Below are 19,379 nucleotides of genomic sequence, written 5' to 3' on the forward strand. Positions count from 1 at the left end.
CCTCCTTCACTCTAAGCCTAACCATGGCTGGAATCCTAACCATAACCTTGACACTAATCGTATCCCAATTCTAAAATTTATGAAAAATACTCGTTTTGTGCAATCCTAACAAATTCCACTGGCAAATCTTGAAATAAATTACAGGTTTTCTGTAAACCCTACAGATTTTTCACTCTTAACTCTGAATGTATATTGTTCCATAACAGGAATCATTGTACCCATTGATCTCAAATCTTGATTTTAGTAATAAATTGTACTTCCATTATCCCAGCTTTTCCTGAATTCCTAGAATTCCTAAAAAAAGTTTCAGCTTTACTTAATATTTAACATTTCTTTTTTTATTTTTCCTTTTTGTCGGTCATGGGGCTTGCACTCTGGGCCAGGGCATGATCCCTGAGTTCTTTAGCTCAAGGTGTGCGTTTTACCAATTGAGGCACAGCTCCGCTTTTGTGTATTATGGTGGTTAATTTGAAATAAAAGTCTCATGCAATTTCCTGCCTGGGCTACCTTTGAACTGTGATTCTCAGAATACAGCTTCCTGAGTAGCTAGGATAATAGGCGTGAGCCACTAGTTTAACCAATTTCTTTACTCTATCCTCAACTACGGTTAACCAGAAACCTAATCCAAATCACATTCTCATTTAACACCAAATGATTAAGGTAAGGAAAATTGTCTAGATTCTATTCAATCGCACATTTTTTGGCTTCTACTTCTTATAGGAAAACTAAAATTTACCTTAAAGCTTATCCTTCCCTAACCCTAACCGGAACAAAAAGTATCTCACACTTTAAACCAAATTATATCTGAATGTTTAAAGTAACAGAGACTGGTTTTCATTCATTCTTCCATTCATTCTTCTTAAAATATGTGGCAGCTTTACACAATGTCTTACATGTTTTTCTCATCCTAACCCCGCTCTAACTGGCACACCTTGCCTAATCCTAAACCTATGAATAACCAAATCATCATGTTAATAGCAAGCCACTTTTTCATATTTATCCTAAATCTTGCTCAGCGGTAAGTCTAAATTTTACTTGCATTTTGAACATAAATTTTTAAGTTTTTTTCTATTTCCTGTCAGGTTTTATTTTTCATTATTTTTTAAAAATTTTATTTTGTTGAAAAGATGCTTTAAAGAGGGATTAGTTACATGTGTAAGGTAAGGAGTACGTTTCTTGTTGAGCATTGTTACCCACTTCTTTCTTGTTCTCCCACTATCCAGTCCCTCCCCATTTCTCATACCCCTCCCTCCCCATGGTGTAAACTTCATTTTCAACCTAGTGTCTTGTGAGTATCATTTTTGCAATGGGTCATTTTGTGATGAACCTAAATTTTCTATTTCTGTAATCCTAATCTTAATTCTGTCTGGGATCCTAACCCTAACCATAATAATAATGATAGCTCAATTCAAAAGTTAACAAAAATGTTCAGGAACTAATGTTCCAAATTAGTTTATATGCGCATATATAAAGATGTAATTTATATGAAAAACAGAAGATCTTTGGAGGAAGGAGTAATGAGAAGGAAATACAGGGAGTATAATCAAATGCATTAAATATATTATGGAATTGTCACTTCTCACAATTAATATCTATTAACAAAATAACTAAAAATTAATAAAAAACATACTGCCTAATCGTGTTCATTAAGAGAGCCATGATCTGTCTTCTAAAAAAAAAAAACTCGTGTTAGATAAACTGTGTCCATGCATAATTTATATTGTTTGCTAATTATTTAACTTGATGAATAAAAATTTTTCGAATAAGATTCCATGACAAAAAATGTAAAACAGTTACTTAGCAATTGTTTGAGAAAAAGTTATTGTCATGAGTTTTAAGAAACGGAATTGCTATTTCCCTACAAAGCAATGAATTAGGTTTACTAATCTAGTATTTGTAGTAAGTTTAGAGAACATAATTGGCATGAAAAACAACTAACTGTACATCTTGTTTCTTGAATGAGTGATATTTTAAATATTGTCTTTTATTCAAATAAATACTTAGTATTACATTTCAAAATAAGTGCAATTTTATCTGCTTTCAGAACAAGTACTTACCCTGCAATTAAATGTACTAGCATATTCAGGTATTTAGAAGCTAAATTTTCTATGTTTTATATGTAGCTCTACATATTCAGAATGACGATTTTTTATTCATAAATGTCTAACGTCAGATTTTTGCTTCATCAATATAAATTATCTCATGAGGTTGTAGTGAAGGCTCCAGTAACCAGAGTATTCAAAACCATTTCCTGAATTCTAAATTTTAAATCAAATCATTTTTAAGCATTGATAATATCATTTATTGTCTCTTCAGAGCAATTAAGCTAAAACAAATACTACTTTTTAAACATTTCACTCACATTGTAAAGAATATTAACATAGGTCAAAAAGAGACTAATTATTTCAGACTCATCATATTTGGTGATCTTAGTGTGAATAATGCAGAGAGTAGAAGGTCCTAATACTCAATAAATAGTATTGGTTAAATTAAATAATATACCTCGATTTCTAATTTAGAGGTTAATCACATGGAAACAAGAAAACAATAAAAAATTACTTTGGGATCAACAGAAAAAGATATTTGTGCATGTACCACAGTTGCTTTATTAGTTTGTAGGTGAACACTGGACTTCGATTTATATCTTGGCTGTTGTTGTGAATAATGTGAATAACAATGAACTACAGATATATTTATGAGTTACCCAGAGAGAAATGATCACCCGAATGGTGGGTCAGATGATATTTCAACTTTGAATTTCTTTAGAAAACTGCACACTACATTCTACAACGAGAACACTAACCTGTATTTTGACCAAGAGTTTAGAAAATTTCCTTTTCTCCTGTATCACCAGGCAACATTATTAACTTTTGAGTGTGTTTAAAGGGCAGGTTTTTACTGTGTACAGTACCCAACACTGGCCTTAGACTCAAATCCTTTTACTCCAACCTCCAATCACTTGGAATTATGAGCCTTTACCACCACACCTGGTTCCTTGGATATTTTTGATGAGTTATAACAGTTAAGAAGTAGTGTCATAGTAATTTTGAATTGCATTTCTCTAATGACTTCTGCTCACAAAGCATTAAGCCAGCATAGAAGTTGTATTAAATACAAAAAGCCGTGATTTTCACGGCTTTTTGGAAAACATGTTTATTCAGAACTTTTGCCCATTTTTAATCAAGTTTCTTGTTAATCTAATCTTTAATCTCTCTATAGAAAATCAATTATTAATTCAAGGTAGTAGAAAGTTAAAAAATTAAGCTGCTCCTAACATTTTTAATTTTTAATAACATGATATTGCTTAAATCATTTTCTGTTAACGCTTGAGGCTATATAACTCAATTTACTTAGACCTTTTACAAGGCTATATATATTTTATTTATTTTACTTTGTTCTTTCCAAAGCCTGCATGACTAATTTCACTTGGTTTCTTTCAGTCTCATGTAGTTCAGATTTCAAACTGAAGAATAAATGGAAGGAAACAAACAAAAAATATAGTTCCCCTCATCTGATGATGCCTCTACAAGAATGAGGAAAGTGTTCATCCTTCTAAGGACCTATGGTAGAATATCAAAAAGACAATTTATTCTTCTAGGTCTTCCTTATCTTTGCCATGTAACTTAAATGATGTAAAACACAACATACTGCTCAGATACTTTTATGTTTTATATGTTTTGCACATATTCATATGGATTTCACCTCAGTCTACAACCTTCCTTCATCGTTCTGTCTCTGATATTTTTACACTATCATGACATAAGATAATCAGTTTGATTTACAGCATGAGAAGTTATCCACCTGCCTTCCTTGGAAGCAGAGCATCGTCAATAGATATTAATTCTGGTTGTTCACACTACATGTAATGTTTTCTGTACTACTTATCACATTCTTTTTAGTATTTAAAAAAGAATGCTGGCTAAACTCAAATCTCATTCATAGGTTTATGTTAAGTGTTTCACAAGTTTTATTCTCTTAATTCTTAAGATAACATTTGCTATAATGCTAATGTTATTGCCTTTGTAGTGTTGGGAAAAATTGTAGTTAAAGAAAGTAAGTGCATGGCCCAAAGACACACACAGTGAGGAAGGAAATGAGTCAAAATTTCCAAAAGTCTTTCAGCAATACCAAAAAGGTGGGTAAAATCTCTCCATTCTCTTACACTCTCAATTCAATATTCATATTGTCCATGAAATAATAGCATAGCAAATATTGCCCATGGTGATTGTTTTCTGTCACATTTTGTCTTCAACACAGACTGTGTTGGTGACATTGGGTTATCATGGCAGAGCTGAGCTTACAAATTGAGGTCTGAAGACAGCCAAATTTCTTCTGTCCCACAGTTCCAGTTTCTTTTTTAAAAAGTACTAAAACTTTTAAATATCATCACTTACTATCTTTTAACAATTCCCAAACTAATTAAATTGACATATAATCACTCCAAAAGGCTTTCAAATTAGATGATAAAACAGGCCCCCATGAAGTAAATTTTCTTTTATTTTTAAAATTATTCTAAAAGCCTTGTGTTGGCTGGTCACACCTATAATCCTATCTACTCTGAATATTTGCTCAGGAGACTGAGATCTGTGGATAACACTTGGGAGCCAATCAGGGCCAAAAAAAAACAATGAAATTATTTTTCAAAATGTTTAATGAACTACCAAAGATCCAGGAATTGAGATGCAGCTTATATAGTAGCTCACCAATATAGACAGGAAAGGCCTAGCAAGACCCTGAAGCCCTGATTTTAAACTCTGAGCACGCCAATATACATGCATGGTGTGTGTTCGCATGCATATGCGTGTTTGCTTGCGCGCTGCCACTCTATCTCTCTCTGTCACACATACACACACATTCACACACACATGCACATTTATTCAAATTACCTTCATATCAGTGTTCTGCATTACTTTCTTTGTTAATGATATTATATGGGTAAAATAGAGGAAATAAACTCTTCCATCTCAGAACATTTTTAAATGTTTTTTATTGTAATAATACGGTGCAGAGGGGTCACATTTACATGAACGAGGAAACTAGTACATTTCCTAACAAGCATTTTTACCTCCTCCTTTATATTTCCCCTACCATCCCTTCCCTCCCACCTCCACAAGTACACTCCCCTCTCGCTTCCTTCCTCTGCCTAAATTGCAAAGTTCATTTTTCAACATAGAGTCTTGTGCACCCATTGTTACAATGGGTCAACCTGTATCCCTATTTGAGCATTTTTCCCCTTCCCCTCCCCAAATTAGAGAAGCATACATACAAGATGTAAGTGCTCCAACTTAAAATACAGAGAAAAGAGGGGTTATAGCGTGGGGAGAAACATACAAAGAAACAAAATAAATGACATTGCAAATTATAAGTACTTAGAAACAATAGCAAAAAACAAAAAACCACTTGTGACCCTATCTTGAGGTTCAATTTCTTTAACATCATCTTATCTGGTTATATGCACATATCTTTTGAACTTTTCTGCTTATCCAGACATACATTCGTCATTGAAAATAAGGGGAATCATCGGACCTATGTTTCTTTGGACTTGGCTTACTTCACTCAATATTTTTTTTTCCATTTCCTAACAAATTGGGCGATGTCATTCTTTCTGATGGAGGCATAGAATTCCATTGTGTATATATACCATATTTTCTTGATCCATTCATCTAATTGGGGCACCTGGGTTGGTTCCATATCTTAGCTATCGTAAATAATGTTGCAATAACCATCGTTGTGTTGGTAGTTTTAGTGTGGTCTTGTTTATGATCATTTGGGTAAATCACCAAAAGTGGGATTAATGTGTCATAGGGGAGTTTTATGTGGAGTCTTCTGATGAACCTCCATACTGCTTTCCAAAGTAGTTGAACAAGTTTACACTCCTACCAAGAATGCAGTATGGTTCCTTTGTGGCCACATACCTTTCAGCATCTGTTGTTGTTAAAATATGGAACGCTCCAAGAATTTGCATGTCATCCATGTACAGGGTGCATGCTAATCTTCTATGTATCAATCCAATGTTAGTGTGTGTGATGCTAAATTGAGCACAGAACATTTTTATACATAAAGTAAAATTTTATTGATTTTATTAAACTAGACAATTCAACAAAAAGCAAGTTCAAAAGAATAGTTGTGAAATTTTAGAATCATGTATTTCTTATATAAGCACACATTTAAGAATAAAACCAAGATAGACATGCCAAAAACAAAATAATTCCAGATATTTGTAGTTCAAGAGATGTGTAGGAGGAAGAATTCAATTATTCTATGCAAAGCACCTGTCAAAATGAACATTGCAGCAACTGTTAAGTTTTATTAAAAGTTTTGATGTTTAAATATGCTTAATTTTGGGATTGTGCTTATATATGCCAAAAATAGGACTGTTTGGCAGGTATACAACTTTTCTGTAAAGTATTTAAGATTTATGGTAGCAGACATTAAGTACTAAGTATGTACATTTCAGAGTTTATGGAAACTTTATTAATGAGAAGTTGCAAAGTCTTTGTGTAAAGAGGCAGAGTGAAGAGTTAAGATTTTAACTACACAGTTTCTATTAAAACTTTAGGGATTCCTTACTTTATTTGTTAGCAAGGAATAAATGATGATATAAGCCATAATGTACACATGTATGTTACTATTCACACACATAAATATAGACATGTATACATGCACATATGGAGAAAGACACATAATTTCAGCCAACACAAGTTTCACCAGTTGTTGAATATGACTTAAACGGAATACTTGGAACAATATATGTTGAAGATGTACTTGTCCCTAAGAGTTCATTTATCACTCCTCTTATCTCTTAAAACGTATTTTTAGTGAGATTTGACTTACAAAATGCAGTACAAGTGATAGCAAGTCACTTGGAAACCTCAGTAAGTATAAGTCATATGGTGTCTCCCTTCTCCTCAGGGAATGCTTACTCATGTAGACACTCTCAACAACCAAAGTGGCAGGAGAATACCCTGGAAAAGAGTAATGTTATAAGGATTTAAATGGCATCCTTACTTGAGCTCTTTTTCCAACAACCACCATGAATTCCTTGGCAGATGAGTGAGTCCTCAGAAAACTGGACTCTACATATGCATTTAACTAACCCACGTGAAAATTCCTATGTGAGAAATGCTGACTAAGGTCTTGCTGATTTCCTGGCCAATAAAATAAGGAGAAAAGAAAGTATTTTTAATGTTTTAAAGTTTGAGAATAATTTGTATCCTGTCACTAAATATGTAGAACACAATTATACCAACTGACAAAAAAAATGATGGCATTTCATTTATGTGCTCTTGGACATGACCAGTGATGTTAGATATGTCTACACAAATAGAATCAGCATAAATTAAGCCAGAATTTCTTCATTTAAGATATAAGGATACTGGTTGACCTATGTAACAATGAAATATACAAGACACTCTACCAGAGGATGGGTGAAAGGGGGAGGTGGAGAGGTGTGAAGGGAAGGGATGGTAGGGGAAAAACAAAGGAGGGGGTAACAATGATCAATAAGAAATGTACTCATTACTTTACTTATTTAACTGTAACCCCTCTGTACAGTATTTATAATAAAAATATATGTTAAAAAGATACAAGAAAAACTTCTGTGCTTATATGAAATTGTATTTGTCACTCAATATAAGTAAGGTATTTGTTTTAGACCACAGGCTTGTTACTTTGGATATTCAAAAACTGCACATGAACACAGTATATTATTTACATTAGAATCTGCCCACATGCTAGTGCAGTATAATTACTATGAGAATTTTTACTACATTCTATGTTTGTAATGAAAATTAAAGTGTATGCACTATAAACAGATACAAATTTTTTCAGATAAATTTTGTATGCAGTTTGTGGATGGAATTTGGAGAGCAATTTTGAAAAGCACAAATTTCATCAAAAAGACGTCTGCAAATTGTAACAAGGAGCTAATACAGCATCATTGAATAGTATTGAACTCCAAGGAAAACTACTTGAATTGAGACAATATCAGAAAATGTAACAACCAAGGACTTTTTAGAAATGCAGGTGCTAGATTTCTCATGTAGAGCTTTCATAACAGTTTGTGAAGCACAAATCAGAACCTCACTGAAGTGTAGATGGTTTTCCCTCAACTTTCTATCATGATCAGTCACTATCAATCAACATACAGCTAATCTTGAATAATCCTCTAATAAAATGCTGATGGAGGGGCTGGAAGGTGGGCTGAGTGGTAGAGTGCTTGCCTTGCATGCATGCGGCCCTGGGCTCGATTCCTTAGGACCACATAAGCAGAAAAGAGCCAGAAGTTGCACAATGGCTCAAGTGGTAGAGCACTAGCCTTGAGTTCAAAAGGTGAGGGACAGTGCCAGGGCCCAGTGTTCAGCCCGCATGACCGACAAAAAAAAAAGTGACCAGGGACTAATACCTTGGTAGTCAAAATTTTGATGGAGATGGAGTATTTATATGCAGAAAACCTCGGAAGCCTAACTTTTACTAATTAGGACAGTATGTATTCTATGGCCCAGCCTAGAGAAAATTCGGTAAACATCCATTTACAACCTTCTGAATAATTCTGATTCTGCCCACATCACTTATCTATCCATACCTGTGCCTGAGTGAAAGGATTTGAAAGGAATTTGTCATTTAAAATTTAAATTTAGGGTTCCGGGAAGATAGCAGAGGAGAAGCTGGAAGCTAAACAAGCTCTCACATAGGAAGCAGTTTTAGTGCTCCAGTTAAGAGTCCTAAGCCAGATAATCACACCAAGTGTGCCACCACAGTACAGAGAGTTAGGCCAGATAGGGAAAATCCAGGCAAGGAGACAAATCTGAGCAAATTGCCAGCAGCCATGGTTGTGACTGTGGCGGGGCCGGTGGTGGCTATAGCCACCATACCTGCAACACAGAGAGTCTAGGACAAAGGCACCAGACACAGCAGGCAAGAGGATTCTACTCAACACCAGCAAGAACTGACAAAGAGCAGACATCTTCATCCTTCAGACCGCAGGCCAGAGATGACCCAGGAACCAGACTCCTATGTGAGTAGAAGCCTGACTTCCTCACTCCTTCTCAGGGAGCAGAGATGAGAAGGCAACCCCTCCCTGCCCACTACCAGAGATCTCCCTCTTTGACACTGGCAAAGGCCTGGCTGTGCAGCTAGCTCAAACTCAGTCCTTGAATGAAAACAAAAAGTCATTTATCAGGTCACACGAATCTAATCTGAACTGCCAGGCTCAGCTCCACCCAGGGAAAATTCACCCAGCCCGGGCCTACACCAGCCACAGGAGCACCTTTCTTCACTGGGTAAACAGAGCCAGAAGCTGCCGCTCCCTACAACAGCCTAGACAATCAATTGAAATTCAGTAACAGTAAACCCTGAGAATGGCTCCTGGCTGGGCTCTGTGACTGCCTCAGAAGCTAGCCCCTCAGAGCAAAGCTACTGCTTGCTGAAAGGCCTCAACCCTACCCAGAATCTAGCACCATCACAGCATCTCCAAATTAGAAGAAACAGCCATCACCCTCTTTTGGGATACTCGAAGCATATATCCCTCCCATTGAACTAGCCTGGGAGGAGGATGACAATATCCTGGATAAAGCAAAGCATTTTTCTGCCTACTCAAAGAAACTGACTTAAGAAAACAACCAAGTTACAGGAAAATAAAACACAACAAGCAGACCAGAGACTCCAAAAAAAGACTGGTTATGGACACAAGGGAGATACAGAATCTTCCCATCGCACCCCAAAAAAGCAAAGTACTATTTTGGTACCTTTTATTAATTTTTTAATTGTGAAAAAACTGTACAGAGGGGTTACAATTACATGGGCAAGATAATGAGTACATTTCTTATCAAGCATTGTAGCCACTTCCTTTGTTTCCTCTTCCAATTCCTTCTAAGCCTCCTCCTGCCCCCCCATCAAATCCTCCCCCCTCCCCCCCACCAAAGTTGTAAAGTTCGTTTTCGACATGGGAACTTGTATTTCTCATTGTTACAAAGGGTCCAACTGTATCCCTATTTAAACGACTTGTTTTCCCCTTCCCCTCCACAAATTATACCGAAATGAAATACAGTGAAAGCAAGGGTTATACTGTGGTGATGGTTCATACAAAGCAACAAAGAAATAATCTTATAAATGCGTTAGAAACAAATGCATGAAAGAAAAAAAAATTTAAATACATATGTTAGGGTTTAATTTCCTAACATCACTTTATCCTACCTTTTCTGCTTGACTCATACATATACTAACTATTGCAAATAAGGGAAAGCATAGGACCTATGTTTCTTTGGGCTTGGCTTACTTCACTTAATATAATTTTTTCCAAGTTTTTCCATTTCCTAACAAATGTGGCAATGTCATTCTTTCTGATGGAGGCATAGAATTCCATTGTGTATATATACCACATTTTCTTGATCCATTCATCTACTGAGGGGCATCTGGGTTGGTTCCATACCTTAGCTATAGTAAATAATGCTGCAATAAATATAGTTGTGCTGGTAGCTTTAGTGTGGTCTTGTTTGTAAACATTTGGGTAAATGCCCAAATGTGGGATTGCTTGGTCATAGCGGAGCTCTATGTGGAGTCTTTTGAGGAACCTCCATACTACTTTCCAAAGTGATTGAACAAGTTTACACTCCCACCAACAATGAAGTAAGGTTTTCTTCTGTCCACACCCTCCAGCATCTGTTGTTGTTAGAGTTCTTTATTTTTGCTATTCTAACTGAGGTGAGGTGGTATCTCAATGTTGTTTTGATTTGCATTTCATTTATGGCTAGGGATGTTGAGCATTTCTTCATGTGTCTATTGGCCATCCTTCTTTCTTCTTCAGAGAAGTTTCTCTTTAAGTCTTTAGCCCACTTATTTATTGGGCAGTTGTTTCTTTGAGGATTTGTTGTTGGGGAATTTAATTTTGTGAGTTCCAAGTATATTTTAGATATGAAACCCTTGTCTGTTGTATGGCTAGTGAAGATTTTCTCCCAATCCGTGGGCTTTCTATTGAACTTGGAAGCAATGTTCTTTGCCATGCAGAACTCTGCAACTTCATGCAATACCATTTGTCCAACCTTCCTTTGGTTTGTTGTGTTTCCGGGTCTCTATTCAGAAAATTTCTTCCTGAGCCAAGGAGACCTAGGGTTTCTCCTATTCCATCCTGTAATGTTTTCAGAGTATCTGCCTTTGACTTCGAGGTCTTTGATCCATTTGGAGTTGATTCTGGCCCAGGGTGAAATATAAGGATCTAGCTTTGGTTTTTCTACAAGTAGTTAACCAATTTTGCCAGCACCATTGACTGAAGAGGCTGTCTTTCTTCCATTCTATTATTTTAGCACCCTTATTGAAGATTAGATGGCTATAGGTCTGTAGGTTCATTTCTAGGTTTTCAATTCTATTCCATTGTTCCTGAGGTCTGTTCTTGTGCCAGTACCAAGGTGTTTTGATTACTATGGCTTTATAGTAGAGTTTTAATTTTGGTATTGATATTCTTCCAGCAGTGTTCTTTCCGTTGAGGATTGTTTTTGCTGTTCAGGGTCTTTTATTGTTCCATATGAATTTTTGTATTGACTCTTCTATTTCCTTGAAGAATGAGGTTGGAATTTTTATAGGTATCGTGTTGAATTTGTAGAAGGCCTTGGGAAGTATTGCCATTTTCACGATGTTAATCTTTCCAATCCAGGAGCATGGGAAGTTTTGCCATTTTCTAAGTTCTGTTTTGATTTCCTTTTTAAAGATTTTAAAGTTTTCATCATAGAGGTCCTTCACTTCTTTAGTTAAGTTAATTCCTAGGTATTTTATTTTGTGTGTGGCTATTACAAATGGAGTTGCTTTCCTAATTTCAGCGACACTTTTCTCATTGTTGGCATACAGAAAAGCCACTGATTTTGGGGGGTTAATTTTATACCCTGCTACTTTGCCAAAGTTTTGAATCAGCTTGAGTAATTTGGGAGAGGATTCTATGGGATTCTTTAAATACAAGATCATGTCATCTGCAAAGAAGGAGAGTTTTATTTCTTCTTTCCGTATTTGGATCCCCTTTATTTCTGCATCTTGTCTTATTGCTGTACCTAGGCATTTTAGTATTAGATTGAAGAGAAGTGGAGAGAGTGGAAATCCTTTTCTTGTTCCTGAGTTAAGAGGAAATGGCTTTAGTTTTTCAACATTAAGTATAATGCTGGCTGTAGGTTTGCCATATACAGCCTTTATTGTATTGAGGAATGTTCCATGGATTCCTAATTTTTCCAAAACCTTCATCATAAAGGGGTGTTGGATCATGTTGAATGCTTTTTCTGCATCTATTGAGATAACAGTGTGGTTCATATCCTTGCTCCTATTCATGTGGTGAATAATATTAATTGATTTGCGTATATTAAACCAGCTTTGCATCCCTGAAATGAATCCTGTTTGATCGTGGTATATGATTTTTGGGATGAATTGTTGAAGTTGATTGGCCAAAATTTTGTTGAGAAGATTTCCATCAATGTTCATCAAAGAAATGGATCTATAGTTCTCTTTCTTTGATGAGTCCCTACCTGATTTTGGGATGAGGGTTATGATGGCTTCATAGAATGTGTTCAGTAGTTAGCTTTCTCTTTCAATTTCTTTGAAGAGTTGGTGAGTATTTGGTGTGTTCTCTGCTTTGAAGGACTTGTAGAATTCCGCTGTAAAACCATCTGGTCCTGGACTCTTCTTACCTGGGAGATCTCTTATTGTTGTTTCTATTTCAGTGCTTGATAAGGGCCTGTTAAGATGGTTTAACTCATCTTGGTTTAGTTTTGGCATGTCAATACTTGCTAGGAAAAGGTCCATTTCTGCCAAGTTCTCAAAATTATTAGCATAAAGTTTTGAGAAGTATTCCCTTATAATGTTCTGAATCTTGGTTGTTTCCGTGGTGATGTTTCCATTCTCATCTCTGATTTTACTTATTTGGGTGGGTTCTCTTCTTTTTCTGATAAGATTTGCTAAGGGTCTGTCAATTTTGTTAATTTTTTCGAAGAACCAACTCTTTGTTTTGTTGATTGTTTCTATAGCTTTTTTTGGATTCTAATTCATTTAATTCTGATTTAATTTTAACTATTTCTTTCCATCTACTGGATTGGGGTTTATCTTGCTGCTCTTTTTCAAGGAGGTTCATATATCTCATTAAATTGTTGGTTTCAGATCTCTCCAATTTGTTGATGTAGGAATTCAGAGCTATAAACTTGCGTCTGAGTACTGCCTTTGCTGAGTCCCAGAAGAGCTGGTAATTTGTGTGCTCATTTTGGTTGAATAGCATGAACATTTGAATTTCCTTTCTAATCTCTTCCTTGAGCCACTCGAGATTCAGCAGTGTATTCTTCACCCTCCAGGTGTTACCGGAATTTGTTTGGTGGCTTTTGGTGTGGAGCTCTAATTTTATTCCCTTGTGGTCTGAGGAATGCAAGGTATAACTTCAGTGTTTCTGAATTTGGACAAGTTTGCTTTGTGGCCTTAAATATGTTCTATTTTAGAAAATGTTCCTTGTGCTGCTGATAAAAACGTGTATTCTGATGCTATTGGGTGATATATTTGGTAGATGTCTGTTAAATCTAATTGATCTATGCAGTTGTTTGGATCTGCGGTTTCTCTGTTGAGTTTTGGCCGAGTTGATCGATCTAGTGGGGAGAATGGTGTGTTAAAATCCCCAACAATTAATGTCTTTGGATCTATGTGGGATTTGAGGGAAAGTAGTGTTCTTGGATAAATTTGGATGCTCTGTTGTTTTGCGAATAGATATTTAGAATTGTAATATCCTCCTGAGGGAGAGATCCCTTAATCACTATGTAGCGATCTTCTTTATCTCTTCTCACAAATTTTAATTTGAAGTCTATTTTTTCTGAAATTAGGATTGCAACTCCCGCCTCTTTATGTGGGCCGTTTGCTTGGTAGATTTTGTTCCAGCCTTTAACATTGAAAATGTGTTTGTTTTTATGGGCAAGATGTGACTCCTGAAGGCAGCTGAAAGAACGATCGTGTTTTTTAATCCAACTAGACAGTATATGTCCCTTAATTGGAGAGTTAATTCCTTTAATGTTAAGAGATAGTACTGAGAGGTATTTGGGAGTTCCTGCCATATTATCCACCTTCTTGGGGGCTGAGGATACTGGGTTCTTCCTATGGTTCTTGGATTCTCAGTTTGGGTGCTGTTTCTTGGCCTTTATTGTGGTCTTTTTGGTTTTCTATGTGTAGGACATCTTTAAGAATCTTTTGTAGGGCTGGTTTAGTGGAGATGTATTGTTTCAATTTTTCTTTGCTATGGAAGATTTTTGTTTGGCCTTCAGTTTTGAAGGAGAGTATAGCTGGGTACAGTATTCTTGGTTGATATTTGTTTGTTTGTAGTGCATTGCATACATCATTCCAGCCTCTTCTTGCTTCGATTTTCTCTGCTGAGAAATCTGAGGTGATTCTACTTGGTTTCCCTTTATACGTGATTAATCTTTTCTCCTTGACAGCTTTAAGGATCTATTCCTTGGTCTGGGTTGATCCTGTGTGGATTATAATGTGAGGGTGGGATGTCCTATTCTGGTCTGGTCTATTTGGAGTTCTAAAAGCTTCTTGATTTCAATAGGCCTATGTTTTTGCATGTTTGGGAAGTTCTCTGATAGGATCCTGTTAAACAAATTTTCTAGATCATTAACTTCTGTTTCTAGGTACTCCTCTACACTCATTATCCTTAGATTAGGCCTTCTAATGTAGTTTTCCAAGTGTTGGATAGATCTCTCCTATTTCTTGAACTTGTCTTGGATGGTTGTATGTTCTTTCTCTATAATGTCTAGGCTGTCTTCAATCCCCGAGATTCGATCTTCTGCATGGTCTAACCTGCTGTCGAGACTTTCTACTTTGTTTTTTATTTCTTTTCCTTCTGGTTGATCAGCTTTGATGGCTTCAAATTCTTTGTTAAATCTTTGTTTTAGATCTTGTATGAACTTTTTTACTTCCTTAATTTGGTGTGCAGTGTTTATTCTCAAATCATTTAGTTGATTTGTTATGGTTTCCTTGGACTCCCATTCCTTCTGTTGGGTTCCATTCTGCATTCCATTGGTGGTCTTCCTGACTTCCTTCAGCTCTTTGTTAATGGATTCCATGAATGCCTTTAGTGATCTTTGTGTTTTCTCATCCTGCGCTCTCAATTCCTGTATTACTCTTTGCTTAGCTTCCTCACGTTTATGCCATTCCTATAGTTCTCTTTGAGTGCTCTCAGCCTGCTCACACCATTCCTGCCTTTCTCTTTGGGTATTCTCAAGCTGCTCACGCAAATCCTGTATCAGTTTTTGAGTAGCTTCCTCATGCTCATGATATTCCTGTAAAAACTTTTGGATTGCCTCCTTTCTCTCCCTATCACACTCATACAGAGTCCTTTGTATGTTTTCAATGTTTTCATATATCAAGTTTGCCATCCGTGTTTGTAGAGCTATTTTGGAACTTTCCTCTGTTTTATTCATATCTGTTCTGTCCCCTAATTACCATGAGTACAGGTTGAGATACCGGACTTTCCATTTTTCTTGTGTTTTTCCGGTGTATTCAGCCCATTTGGGATGAAAGTAACACTAGTTTTGTGCTAGAACACTACCTTAAGGCAAGAATCAAGCAAAGTCTGTATTTGCACAGTCAATAGTCTGCAGATACAATCTAGTTCAAAAGAAACATCTATTCAAGATCAAACAACTGTATATTAATGTGCTATGAACCCCATATAAGAATTTGGTGAACCAGAAATTATTAGGTTTAGGAAGAGATGTGGGTAAAAAATAGGAATAGAGTGATGTGGGAAGGCACAGGGAGTGTTAACTAAGTTCTAATCTCAAAGCAGGAAATAGGTTGGATAGGATGAAAGTAGAGAGAGAGAAAAAAAAGAAGAAAGAGAAAGGAAACAAAAAGAGACCAGAAAAAAATAGAAAGGTAAAAAATTAAAAAAATATTATTCAGTTTGAAAAACAAACTATCCAGAGAAGATCATGAATATAATGAGAGAAGGGGAGGGATATAAAGGAGATGTGAAAAACTTAAAAATAAAAATACTTAAAATATTATGTAGGTATAAAGAGGTAGTACTGCTATTAAGAAATTTAAGTCTAAGAGTTTTTAATTTGAGTAATAAATTTGTGGATTAAGTGTGTACACAATGGGAAATAAGGTCTAATAATCGACTATGGGTTTATCTGAGGATGTGCAGAACAGCAATTAAGTCACATAAAGAAGAACGAAAGAGAAGAACAGGAGAAAAGGATAAGATGGTAAGAAAAAAATCAGAAGTTCAGTAGAGCTAGACAAAAAGCAAAACAAAACAAAAAAGAAAGAAAAAAACACACACACTTATACCCCTAAAATAAAATTCTAACAGGAAAAAAAATTACTAGAAAACAATTTTTTCCAAAAAAGGTAAAAATTAAACTTTAAAAAAATTTTAGAAAAAAATTTTTTTTAATATTATTTTATTTTATTTGAGAACATACTGTACAGAGGGGCTACAATTACATGGGCAGGATAATGCATACATTTCTTACCAAGCATTGCAGCCTCCTCCTTTGTTTACCCTTCACCTCCCTTCCCAGCCTCCCCCCTCCCCCCACCCAATTCTACCCCCCTCCCCCCCCACACCGACATTGTAAAGCTGGTTTTGACATGACATTTTGTACTTCTCATTGTTGCAACAGGTCCACCTGAATCCTTAAATGACTTGTTTGTCCCCATCTCCTCCACATGTTATACTGACATCAAATATAGTGAAAGCGGGGGTTACACTGTGGGGGAGGGACATACAATGCAACAAAGAAATAATCTTATAAATGCGTTAGAAACACATGCATGAAAGCCTCCATCAGAAAGAAAAAAAATTTTTAATAAAAGGTACAAAATAAAAAGTTCTTTGATTTTTTTGGAAGGGTGGGAAAAATCCTGTATCTCCCTTGAGTCTGTAACCAGCCTCTTGTTGGAGTCTCTGGTCTGCTTGTGTTCCTGTGGCTTGGTTGGTTACTTAATTCAATTTCTTGAACAGGCAGAAAAATGCTTTGCTTTCCCCAATATTTTGCGATCCTCCTCCCAGGTTAGTCCAATGGGAGGGAGATGTGCTTTGAGTATCACAAAAGCGGGAAATGGCTTTTTCCTCGAGTTTGGAGATGCTGTGATGAGGCTAGGTTCAGGGTAGAGTTGAGGCCTTTCAGCAAACAGTGGCTTTTCTTGGGGGCTGCTTTGTGAGAAACTCACAGAGCCCAGCCTGGAGCAACTCTCAGGGTTTCTGTTTATTGAATTTCAATTGATTGTCGAACCTGCTAAAGGGATGCGCAGCCTCTGGCTTTGATTACCCGGTTGAGAAAGCCACTCCTGGGGCTGTCGCCCGAGCTGGGTGACTTTTTCCTGGGTGGAGCTGAGTCTGGCAGGTATGTTTAGGCTCTTGTGATCTGCTAGATGACTCTAGATTTATTCCAAGGCGTGAGTCGGAGCTAGCAGCTCTGGTGAGCTTTGTCAGTATCCAAGATGGTGATCTCTGGTACTGGGGGGGGGGAGGGGTGCTCTTCCCTCCTCTGCTCCCTGAGAAGGGGTGGGGATGTTAGGCTTCTACTCATGCCGAGTCTTGGTTCCTGGTCGTCCCTGGTCTGCGAACTGCTTGATGAATTGGTCTTCTTGTCGGTTCTTGCTGGTGTTGAGTTGAATCTGCTCTCCTGCCACATCTGGCTCCTTTGTCCCGGACTCTCTGTGATTCAGGTATGGCAGTTGTAGTCTACGCCATCACCGCTGCCGCTGCTGAAGCAGCTGCTGGCAAGTGCTCAGAGCTGTCTCCTTGCCTGTATTTTCTCTCTCTGGCCTAACTCTCTATCCTATGAATGCACACTTGGTGTGATTCTCTGGCTTAGGACTGTTCACTGGAACTCTAAAACTGATTTCTATGGGAGAGCTTGTTTAACCTTCAGCTTCTCCTCAGCCATCTTCCCGGAACTCCCATCTTTAAAAAAAAATATTTTGTTTGCTCTATTAATTGATCAGAGGAATGGATTTTGTGGCAAGCTAGGTCATTACACATCTGTCTCAATCATTGTCTCTCCCTTTCTTGATTCTCATAGATAATATGATTACTCCATAATAATCCTAATTTATTTTGCTTTTATATTTTTGGTTGCAGCATTTCACTTTTTGCTCTGCCATTTCCCAAATCATTTATATAGAAGGCATTATTTCCTATTTTCTCATTCCTAGAGTAAGCTGCACATGAAGAAATCACTGGTCCTCATTTTCAGTGTGTACATTTGAATACGGAGGAAAATCTTTCCTCTGCTCTCCATCAATTCCCTACTCTCCAATTAGAATAATTTTGAATAGTAAAATTTGAAAAAGAGAAAATAAATCATGGTGAATAAACAAATGCAGAAAAATCGCCCAATATTTCTGACCAGTTCAACCAATGTGAACTATTAGGGAAATATATGGACACCTCATTCCCACTGGCACTGAAAGTCTCTGGTTAGGCAATTCTGAGGAATATGAAGAACAAGATAAAAAAGTAAGGAATGATATCAATTGCAAGAAAAAAAAGTGGAGAAGGATCCAAGCAAATTTCTTCATTAGGCTGCCAAAAATATTCGGCTTATTACAGTGTGGAGACTTCTTTCCCAAAAGGCCACTCATGTTAATAGTAGGGATGATGATGAGTATACCCCTCCTCATCGAGAAGCCTACAGTGGACACTTAGACATTGCCAGTGATTTGTTATCTCAAGCGGCACATGCACTAACTTTAGATGACTGGACACCCTTGGACAGTGCATATACGTGGTATAATAGCAGAGTGGCTTCTTTCTTACTTCATTATGATACAGATACCAATGCCCAAAGTTAAGGCCTCTTGACCCCCTTACATCTTGCTGCTGTGAATTGAGATAGCAAAGATATGCTTGATCTCCTTCTTTTGAACCATTATATAAAACCAGGCCTAAAGAACAACATAGAAATAACTGCATTTGATATTGCCCAAATGATAAGTATGTATCATTACCTCTATGATGTGGAAGGCTGTACAAATTGTTCACCTAAGTCTTAATGGTCGGGTTAAGTTTCTTAAATTTCAAAAATGCAAGTCCATCTTTTGTGTCCCTACAAAATATTTTCACAATCCAAATAAGAGCAATATCTTTTTTTTTTTGGTCAGTCATGGGGCTTGAACTCTGGGCCTGGGAGCTGTCCCTGTGCTCTTCAGCTCAAGGTGAGTGCTCTACCAATTGAGCCACAGCTCCACTTCCAGTGTTCTAGTGGTTTATTGGAGATAAGAGTAAGACAGACTTTCCTTCTCAGGCTGGACTTGAACCATGATCCTCAGATCTCAGCCTCCTCTGTAGCTAGGATTATAGGCATGAGCCACCAGTGCCCGGCAACACCAATATTTTACTGTAAAAATTCATGGAT

The 19,379-nt window shown here is 36.8% G+C and overlaps 1 non-coding gene across 1 annotated transcript; it reads right to left on the minus strand.

Annotated features, from left to right (window-relative positions):
* Positions 1-5,935: 5,935 nt before the first annotated feature.
* On the minus strand, positions 5,936-6,042 carry LOC138806695 (U6 spliceosomal RNA). The gene has a single exon (XR_011365963.1). It is a non-coding gene; the product is annotated as a U6 spliceosomal RNA (small nuclear RNA).
* Between the last annotated feature and the right edge of the window lie 13,337 nt (positions 6,043-19,379).

Source organism: Dipodomys merriami, unplaced genomic scaffold, assembly GCF_024711535.1.
Source record: "Dipodomys merriami isolate MVZ:Mamm:240054 unplaced genomic scaffold, mDipMer1.0.p SCAF_405, whole genome shotgun sequence".
Lineage (NCBI taxonomy): Eukaryota > Metazoa > Chordata > Mammalia > Rodentia > Heteromyidae > Dipodomys > Dipodomys merriami.